This window comes from Corvus moneduloides, chromosome 3 (assembly GCF_009650955.1).
Source record: "Corvus moneduloides isolate bCorMon1 chromosome 3, bCorMon1.pri, whole genome shotgun sequence".
Taxonomy (NCBI): domain Eukaryota; kingdom Metazoa; phylum Chordata; class Aves; order Passeriformes; family Corvidae; genus Corvus; species Corvus moneduloides.
This window is the reverse complement of record NC_045478.1, coordinates 85,066,086-85,076,934: the sequence shown is the minus strand read 5'-3', so window position 1 is coordinate 85,076,934 and position 10,849 is coordinate 85,066,086. Positions and strand designations below refer to the sequence as shown.

Here is a 10,849-nt window from a genome sequence, read left to right as displayed (position 1 = left end):
ATATCGGAAAACTTGTTTTGTAAAAAATACTTGCAATGTCAAGCAATTCAGAACCCAAATGTACAAAAATGTATTTCTATATATGTGTACAAAAAAATCAAAATACAATTACTTAGATCAAGTTCAAACAATGGGAAACCTTAATCATTTTTCAGAACAGCATATTTTAGGAATTACGAGGCAATATTTGAAATTCAGTGTTGAATCATCTTTTATAGAGAAAGCAGAAGACAGTAAAATCATTGTTTTGAATTCTACCACTTTCAACTTAATTTACATTGCATTTTTTCCTCATTATTTTTCCAAAGTGTCTAAGTACATGTGTTAGTTTCTTAGTAATAGACAAAACTGCATATTTTGCATGTGCATTATTTTAATGGCAAATACCATGTTTGAAGTATTGTGAGTTGTATGGTACTTGTACATGATTTCCCCTTTATCCCAAAAGTTATGTTGCCTCAATGAAATTGCTTGACTCTAGAAGATTTAACTAATTAGGTTAAATCTCTCCAGCATAGCTTACTTAAATATATATTCTAATATGTATATATGATCTTTCCTTTCAAGCTCTTCCCTTGTTCTGAAAAGGCTGCTTCATCTTCTGTTGTTCTTGGAATTGTTTTGTCTCTGTATCTTGAATGTATTTCTGTATTCATTTAGATCCATTCAGAGATACAAAGGGGGAATTTTCACCTGTGTATTCTGACCATTCACCTTGCTGAGAGCACCTAGCAATAATAGAATTTTCAAGCCACTGTACTGTTTTAACCCTCACATGTTCAAAATCAAACCCTTTCCTTTGTGAAAGGGGGAAATAGTGCAATGTGCGTATTTTGTTTAAAGATTAATGATATATTTGCAGCTCCACTGCAAATAACCAGCTAATTACGATGTACCCACAGAGAGCAGCAAAAAAATCCCGAAACACTTCTTGGCTTGGTTATTGCTGTGGTTGAGGTCTCATAGTGATCTGCTGTTTTTATAATTGTGATGCAACTGGCACGTCAGTGGCTATGGTGAACCCCGGGAAACAAATGTGTCGGTGCTCCCTTTGCACACAGGTGAGGGGCAGAGGTGCCTCCTGCACACCGCAGTTCAGATGCAGTGTTTGCCATGGTCTGACGGCGTTTCTCCCTGATGTCCTGCCACTGCATCGATATGCGTGTCTGTGTGGACGTGTCATGAATGGGTTTGGGAAACAGACCCAGCCAAAAGTAAATCTCTAGCACAGCACAGTAAGAAGGATGGGGAAGTAGCTGCTTAAGCTGTCAGTGGTGGCAAAGAGTTGCTCTTTGGAAGAAACAAATAAAGGTTGTCAGACTTAACATTTGTCAGTTATAGGAAACTCAAGGAATTCATCCATGTTGGGTGGAAGCTGTCATTTACAAATAACTTCCTTATAGCTATAATGCATCTCCAGTGTGAAGAGAAAATTTCATGCAAGATTTCTCACATGAGTGAAGTGAGTAATATATGTTGATTTTAAAACGCCTTGATTTATCCATAATACTTGATGATATTTGGAAAGATGGGGAGATACTTTACATTTTGTGTAAAATAACATTAAGAGCCTGGGAGTACATTTTATAGATGCCAGTAATAAACCCACCCGTTTTGGGGTGACCATTACATGGTTATATAGTATTTGGAGTTCGGACACTGGTATCCAAAAACAGCCTAAATTTAATTTTGTTACTTCCATCTAGGAAGAGCTTTCAAGCACTTAGTAAGACTTTGGCAACTCCTCAGTAACTGATTTATGTGGTATTCTGAGAGCAGGACAAATTTGGTTGATTAGAGGTCACTCTGTTCATTGCAACTGAAGTCTTCTATTGCATGGGAATAGACCTTAGGCAATACAAATGTATGTCATGTTTTAAAGATACTCACACTTCAGGGGAAGTTGTCAAGCTATCTTGTAAAAACTCAGTGGTATAAATTCAACAATCTACAGTCCTGATGCTGCGATGATCGTTATCCTGCTATACACTACCACTACGAGTAATGTGGTACACCCAGAGCATCAAAATTGCAAAAAGAGCAAGTTCTCTTAAGTGTATGTTTTATTTTTCTTCATGTGTTTTTATGAATTAATATAATTTTTGATTTTTGTGTACACTGAAATTATTCTATATGCTGTATTTTTTCATTAAAATAGATGTTTTGAGTCAGATAGTGTCTAGACTTAAAAGTCTATTTATGTTTAAATGCTGTAATGAAATCCAAAAGATCAGTTGTCCATGAAGACTGTTTCCCTTGTAGTTGTTCTGAATTTTCCCCAAGATGCAGAAAATTATGTGAAGTGAGGTAGCACATGTATCCTGTAGGTGATGCATTCTAGTTTTCTTCTTGAACAACCTCCAAAAACTTCCCTTTATGAGGTCTGATAGATTTTAAGTTAAATTGCAGAACAATAGAGCAAACTGTGTCTCTTGGGAGATGCAATAATATGCACAAATTAGGATGAACTGGCTGGTTTAGCATAAGCAATAAGTGGATACCCACATTCCTTCTCCTTTAGTTTTTTCTTTATTTCTTTTTTTTTCTCTCTTCTGATACTGTTTTCTTTGTGGGTGCTGTTAGCCTATTTTTTATGATACAGATTGATGTGTGATGCCCTTGAGTCAGCAGTGATAGGCATGGCCAGGTTTCAAAGTATTTTTGTACTCTTCTGGTGAAAAAAGAGGAAGGACTCAGGTCCTTCATCTGAAGCAACATAAGTTATTTTTAGCTTTCTTACTATTCTCTTTCATGGCTCTTCTATATATTTCAGCTCAGCATTTACTTGATTTTGACATTTCAGCTATATGCTACATCTTGTTTTCCTTCTGACTGAGGAACTTCCTTGTCTTTTGGCTGCTGTCTGGGGGTTTTCCTGATTTTGTAACTTAGCTGCTGACCCAAAATATCCTTGGAAAAATTCAGAATTCTCTCATAAGTAACTACAGAAGTTTCTCTAGTCAGTTCCCACCTGACAGCTTTCGCTTAGCAAAAATTTTCTTGTCCCAGTCTCTGCCACTTGCTCTGAAGTAGTTCTGTGTTAAGAAGTCAGTTAAACGAATGTGAAATAGTACCAATTCTTCTGCCACACCTCTTTCAACACCAGCTTCTCTTCATACTGGTCAAGCTCAATTCCTGTGATCATGGTCAGAATTGACACTGCTATTTTGTCAAGAAAAGTGGTAAGTTTGACAATTGAGTAAAAGTTTAGAAAAAGCCTTTGGAAGATGTCCCGTGACATGTCACATATTTGTTCGGAGAGAAGTATTTAAATCACTATCTTCATGTACTGAAGCAATTTAGAAGTTGGTGACTGATTAATGTTCCTGAGTTAGAGGTGAGGATTTCAGCCCCAGCTGTGTGTGGTGACCTTCTGACACTGGGCAATCTTCATTTTTCATATTGTACCTTTATATAAAGTGGTTAGTAACTTTTAGAATGCTTCAGTTCAGATTCAGTGCTTTTCTCTGCAGCTCAAGAGGGGTTTTTTAATCAAAGACAGCAGGTTTTTGGGACTACTCTTTCACGCTGGTTTGAGTGTAGGCTTCACGTTTCTCTAGGAGTATTAGAGTTTTCAAGTATCAGTTTTTTGAGTTCTCATCTTCATAAATTTTGTTGTGTTAGAGGAGTCCGGTACGTGAATATTGAGTCCTAACTGGGCAAGCACGGGGGAAGCAGAGTAGGGATTGTAGTCCAGGCGGGTGACTCTCAGGGAACTGCAGTACTACACCAACTTCTTCTTTCTCCAAAGTCCTTAAAGCATCTTACCATCTGAGAAAGAGCTCATCTTGTCTGTCTTGAGTTTTCAGATGACCAATCTTGAAAAACAAAACAAACCTAGAGGTTACTGCGATCTCAGCATCTTTTGCTATGTTTCTTTCGTCTGTTTTGTCATCTTTATTGGAAATAGTTTTGGAATAAGAGGATGAAAGTATTTGCCTATGAAATCTCTTATTTCCTATTGCAAAAGAATATGAATATATACTTGTATTTTCAAAGCATTTAAAGTAGCAGACTGTTTTCTGGTAGATACTGCTTTTGGATTAGAACTATAACAGAATTTTTTTAAATGTCAAAACTGATTATCCATTTGACTGGTTAATAATATAAAAGATTTCTGAAAGTACAAATTATAAATTTGTACTTTCAGCTCTACTGTATTGCAGAAATGTGTTGTAATTTATAAGGAGTAATTATGTGTTGAAACATCATGGCATTGAAACCTTTGAAAATTAAAAACCTAGTTGTTACAAGCAACGAAGCAGCTTAGATTGGGTTTGTAATTGGGTACTGGATTGCATGACAGATAAAGCACTTAGTCAAGACTGAAGCTTGCTACAAGGAGCTAATTGGAGGTATTTTTTTTCAACAAATTGATATTTAGCTAAGTTCAGTGAGAGACTGGATTTTTGCTTCAATCTTTATCTGTTTCTGTACTGCACATTGTTTTATATGGCTTTTAAACATAAATTCATGAACTGGTGGATCTTCATTGATTTATACAGCTGGTGGTATATTTTGCAACTGCATGTACAGAGAATACCTCAGACTAGCTTGTGACCTGTGTCCCCACTCACTTGATCATAGTGAATGAAAGTGCCTTTTAAATTTTCCAGAAGGAAAGGATTTTCGTGGTTAAGATACTCAAGAAATATCAGGTGAGAAATAGGAAGGTGTCTTGGTTTGAAAGACAGGTGTCTGCTAAGGAAGGCAGAAGCCTTCCTTGGAATGGCAGATGCAACCCCCTTCCCTCTGAGTTATTATAATTTTGAAATCAAGGGGCTTTTAGGCAAAGATGTGGGAAATAGGAATAACAGTTCTTTACTATTATATATCTATATGTGTATAACCAGTCAAACAAACAACAATAACTCTGGCAGTAACAGCAAACAATCACAAACCCAGTCCCAGCCTTCTCGGCTGTCGGGCCCTTTCCCCTCGGGTGCAGTTCCGCTCGCAGCCGGCAGGGGCGCTGGCGGCTCCCGGTGAGCAGGGCAGGTGCGATGGTTCCCCCGCGGCTGCAGGGGGCGCTCCGGAGCGAGCTCGGGGAGCACGCGGCACCGGTGCCCCGGGATCCCGGGAAGGATGGAACAAAGGCTTCACAAACCCCTGGGCAGCCGATCCCGGTGTCTGGCTGGACCCTCGGCAACAGCAGGCTGGAACGGCAGAGACGAGCACAAATCCCGGGTGGCAGACGAGGTGTATCCAAACGAGGAACCACCCCCGCAGGTCTGGGCAGGCAGGGCGAGCAGGGCTACAGCGCAGCGAAGGCTCGAAACAGCCGCGGGGCAGGGCGGCCACGGCCCGGCTCCCAGCGGGGCAGGGAAAGCGGCTTTGGGATCCCGGGGCTTTCCAGCACAAGGAAAAGCAGCCCAAGCAAGCAAGCTCCTCTCTGTCCAAACTCCGGAGACCCAACTGCCCACACACCCAGGTGAAACAAAAGGAGCAGCCCGGTCTTTTGTTTCTCTTAAGCACCCAGCGATTTGTCGTCTCAGTAACAGTATGGGGGAAAATTCCTTCAACAGAAAAAAAACTAGACCTCTTACAACCCCAACAGAAGGGTAAAGATGAGCTTTCAGTGGGGGTTCTCACATCCCACATTACTCTTCCTTCTGCTTCTCACCCACATGTTCTTTGTCCTGCTGCCTAAATGATAGAGTATTTTACTCTGGGATCAGGAGTCGGGTGTTTGTTTTTATGAGCCTTAAATAACAGAAGTTTTTCCAACTGATGACTAAGCTTCTGAGGGTGCTTTACAGGACAGTCCTGAAAACCTAAGTAAACAAGATTTCTTCCTCATCTGAGCCCACTATGAATTTCTGGACCTTTGTGGTTACAGGATAATATGGACTGTCTTGAAAGCTTGAGCGACAGACTGCTCATGTATCTGTATCTGCCTGCCAAAGACCTGTTATTTTTTAAAATTCCCCTTTGGATCCACTCAGACATAACTGTTCGGGTACTAAGCAGAGATATACTTTTTTGACAGACCTTTATGCCTTGCACTCCACTGCGTAATATGTCTTATGTAAAAGGAAACTAAACTATGGTGTTTGCCTTCCTGCCTCCCACAGATGAGTTACCTTTCTTAATAAGTTTTCAGGGGAAATACAGTTAGATGCTTATCCTTGATACAAGGATGTATAGAAGCTAACAAATCATACATGAGATGCAGCTGGTGCTCATTTCATTCCTGAAATTAGTTTCTGTATGCTTACTTTTAATTGTTCACTTGAGAAATAAAAAGTCTGGGTGATTGTCTTCAAAAGTGTTCGGGTTTGGCCATGAGTGTTCAGTGAAATTCCCTCTGCCAGTAGACTGTCACCATCTTGTGATGGCTGTTTAATTTTGAGAAAACAGTGCAGGCCACTGCCCTGACTGTTCAAGGCATGAGACAGTAAAGTTTAGCGTTGAGGGAACTTATCCTTAGGCTTTCCTGGACCATTTATCTCATTGCTAAGGCCCACGAGCATTTCACCCAGGAGTTCCCTTTTTTTCCTTCATCAGAAACCGACATTGGTAGCTGTATCCCTGCTCCCAGGACAAGATTGGGAGTCTGTAAGTACTAGATTGGCTTCCCCTCTGAGGATAAACAGTAAAGGCATTCAACCAGCCCTTTAAACCTGGAGGTACCACACTGCATTTTTCAAAATTTCCGGTATAACTATTACCGGTCCTGTCATTTTTTCTTATTTTACTTTAGTCAGACAGTACATCTCAAGCAGTTTCATTTAGGCTTGGTAATTATGGTTGGGAATATGCATGCTGGATGTCTGAAATAGAATGCTCTGCAGTGCCACATGCTACAAACATTCACAGATTTTACTAGAGGCATTAAGAATTAATTGTAAAAATGATGCCTCATTACCAACAGGCTCAGTCTTTTTTGAAAAGAGAATATGACTTCAGAGGAGAATGTGACACCACACTACATGTCCTACAGTTCCATATTATACAGCAATGTCCAGTGTGCTTTCTTCCTTTTTATTTTAACTCTTGTGCCTTCCTGGTAAGATACAGCAACCACTAACAGGACACAAATGTTTTACAGTACACAAAAGACCTCTGAAAGAACTATAAGTAATACATACTCAGTTTTTTGTTTCTCCATATTAGTGGCTTTCTCAAGTAGTGGCAGCACAATTAGATAAGCTGTTAAAAATTTCCCGACTAAAGAAACGAACAATCCCTTTCTGTTCATGTGCAGAGCAGATTGCCAGGGTTTGTTGTAGACATTTTTGCTTTGCTTTTCCCAAGAGCAAGCTCACTGTACTTTCAGGGAAGAGTTTTGGGGTGTGTAGCTCGATGTGCATTTGAAGAACTTACTGAGGTGAGGGCTGGCTTTCATCTTCAGCAGTTGAGAGTCTTATTTATTTAGTCAAGTGATAGGCTTTCATTTTCTGGGCATTTGTCATTTATTTCTTTTGTGTTCTTTTTTCCTCTCCTGTTTTTGAAAATAAAATACTGTAAATATATCTGGCACTTCCCATATTGTTATGCAGGCACTTCCCATTCATAGTATTTCCTTTCTTACTATCCTCTGAGGGTATTCTTAGTCCTGACTACAAATCCAAGGAAATGGATCTCTGTGGTTGAAGGAAGTAGTCTGTGGTAAATTACTCCAATACAAAGTATAGTTTTTTATGATGGAATTTCTATCTTCTTGTCCTCTCTAGAGGACATTGAGATAATGCAGCTCATTAAAAAAAGAATATTGTATTTTATTTTGAGGTTTTTTTGTTGTTCTGCTGTAACATAATGGGGGATGATCTGTTCTAGTAAGTGGTGCAGGAACTTGCATGAGGTTGTATGGAAGGTGCAAATTCTCCTATTCCACAAGTCTGAGATGATTCTTCCAATCATATTATTAATATGGTTGATATATTTACCAGATAAGAGCTATTTGCACTCTAAGGCACTTTGAATATGCAGTGAATACAAAGGGTTACCCTTCATTTAACTCAGACTCAAGGAGGCTGTTCAGCTTTAATTTTTCTTTTCAGCCTGCACTTCGTGTGTTTACTAAAAGCCCATCTTGGTATTTAAACAACCAACTATTCTCTGAAATATATGCTGGAGTGATAAAAGTTCTGTTTTGCGTATGCACAGCGGCTCTGCCATCTTGGCCAAGCGAAATAATGAGATATTTAATGCAGAATGAGATGCTTAAATAGTCTCCTTTCTGGCCCCTGAGGACATGATCTTGTAGGTGTGCTCACGCATACAGAAAAAATAAAGCACAGGAATCGCACATCCTTTCATTCCAGTAACAGTGTTGGTATCCTCTGCTGACAGAGCAGAAGACCTAAGTCTTGGCCTGTTTCCATCTGCTGAAGTAATGGTTTAAAAACACTCCACAACTTCATTATCTAATTTTGAATTTCTGCATCTATTTCTGCAGCATGTGCAATGAAATGGCAGGTTTCCATCTTATTTTCGATTCCCATCTTACTCTAAAATACTAGTGACTGTTTTATGGCCTGGAAGAGGTAACGCTCAGACTGAGGACCATTTCAAGGTGGCTGCTTGCCCACTCTTCTGCCAAAAATAGTGAAATCACTGTTCCCTCCTCCATTGCAGGGATGGTGAAAGTCAGATTAACTTTTATAAAAATCCTGATCCACGTTCTGAGGGTAGTGATACCTTTCCTTTCATCTCGGTGTAGTGTTGCACACTTAAGACACTTAACATGAGATGATAGGAAAGCTTCCACCTTCTTATTTATTTTGAATTTATTTTTACTTTTTTGAGAAAGGGTTGTTGTGCAGGATATTTAAACCTTGTATTATTCTCTGCAGAAAATATTTTCTTATTTTCCTAAGTGGAAGGTAATTTGACACTTCTAGCTTACCTTTACTATTAGATTTATTTCAGTACATCAACCTGAAATAGAAATCATTGGTCCTTTCTATCTTACTAAATGCCATACTAAAGGGTTGTATTAGTAGTAAGTTTTTTTTTTATCCCTTGACCAGGCAAACAACTTGTCTTCGTGCAGTCTCTGAATTCCTTTCTTTATATGTGTCTTTCTTCACATTTTTAATATATATTTTTAAATTATTTTGTATTTTATTTATGCCTTTCTATATATTATTCTTTATTTATTTGGCAATATAGAACATTCCTAGAGCACTGATGCTTCCTTACACTTGTTTTCTTTTTTGATGCAAGCGTGATTTGGTTAGAGCTTTATGCTTTAATTGAGTTCCTTCATATTTTGATGGTTTTAAGAGCTGGTAATGGGTAAATCCAGCTTTCTTTCAGAGGAGAGATTATAAAAAGTTGCAGTGAGGTTGGATCCCATGGCAGTATGTACTTACTCTTCAGTACTTTGCTTACAGCCTTTCTACACTGGGCCACTTTTTCAATCAAACAAAACCAATGAATACACAATTCTGCGTTTTTAGATTTCATTAATTATTCTTTGTTGATGATATATTCCCAACCCCCCATATGAGATTGCTCTGTAGCCTCCAAGAATAATCTGTCCATTACCTGACCACCTTTTCAGGTTTATTTGGAGCTCTGTTTCATGGCAGAGAGTGATCCCTAGTGGATTCCATTATGAGGGACTACAGTGTGGCATTAAATAGTAATATCTCCAAAACTGGGGATTATGTGTGGTTTTAGTAGCCACTTATGCTTTAAAAGCTCAGTTTGGTTTTCATGTCTTTCATACTGTTTGGGTTTCTTTTTCCCATCCTTTCAAATGCAGGAAATTGTGTCTTGTTTATTCAACTGTACACATTGGCCTAATGAAATGCCTTCCACTTTTTCTGGCAAAGGGTTTTTTCTGGGTTCATGGATACATGTGTGAAAAGTCTTGTTTGACTTGACTTGTAAACAGAACTTTCCTGAAAATACTCAATTTCTCCAAAATCAAATATTCTTTAAAAAATAAGCAAAGCAGAAATGGTTAAGAGCAGTACTTTTGAGCCACTACAGATGACTGACCAACTTCCCTGAGCAATGCATTTTGCCTGTATAATTGAGCACAGTTTTCATCTCCTGTTGCAGTTAAATTTTTTTTTTCCAAGTTTCCTAGAACACTCCGTAATAGTAATGCCAAGACAGACCAAGGTTGTTAGCCTGCTACTTTATCACCAATAGTGGACAATAACGGGCTGACATGCAGATGCTACTTTGGTATTGCTAGTATGTTGCCAAGGGTGGTGTCCCCTCATTTATTAGCCCTTGATGGCCTGTTCTTACATCAATTTACCCAATTACTTTTGAACCTGTGATAATACTTACTACCCTGACATTTAGTGCTAAGCTTTTCCAAACCTTAAAAGTGATGTATTGTGTAGTGTATGTTCTTGTACAAATGGCACTATTTCTTCTAATGGTGTGCCCATTCCTTTGAATATATTGATAAGTCCAATTCTACTCATTTTCTTGCCACTGATAATTTAAAAGCAATGTCTTTATGGTACCCTTCATTAGTCACTGAGGCTGCAATGTCTTTATTTCATTTTAGATAGTGCAGCAGCTCATTCTGTATCTTGCATTGTTTAGTCACCCTTCTCTCTCTTTTCCAGGTCTGTCCCATCTCTCTGATAAAAGGGGGAAATGCACATGGTGTTGAAGTGATTCTAATTACTGAATGGAGCCTCAATAATTAATTTCTAATTTGTCTTCAGCTTTTCTTACATTTGATCTGATTTTTTTGACTGCTAACAGGCTCAGTGCTGACACCACAAGAACAAAATGTTCAAGCTGTATCTGAACAATAATAGTAATAATTTGGAGCATGACACTGTACCCATTAAATTCAGAGGCCCACCCTTCTTGTATTGTTTTACTGCTCTGACATGGGCTTTGTTACTCATGACCTGCAAGAGTGCTT

General features: G+C 38.8%; 1 protein-coding gene across 6 annotated transcripts in view; it reads left to right on the top strand.

Moving 5' to 3' along the window:
* Positions 1-10,849, top strand: part of BIRC6 (baculoviral IAP repeat containing 6) — a 174,355-nt gene that overhangs the window by 132,624 nt on the left and 30,882 nt on the right. The window lies entirely within an intron of this gene.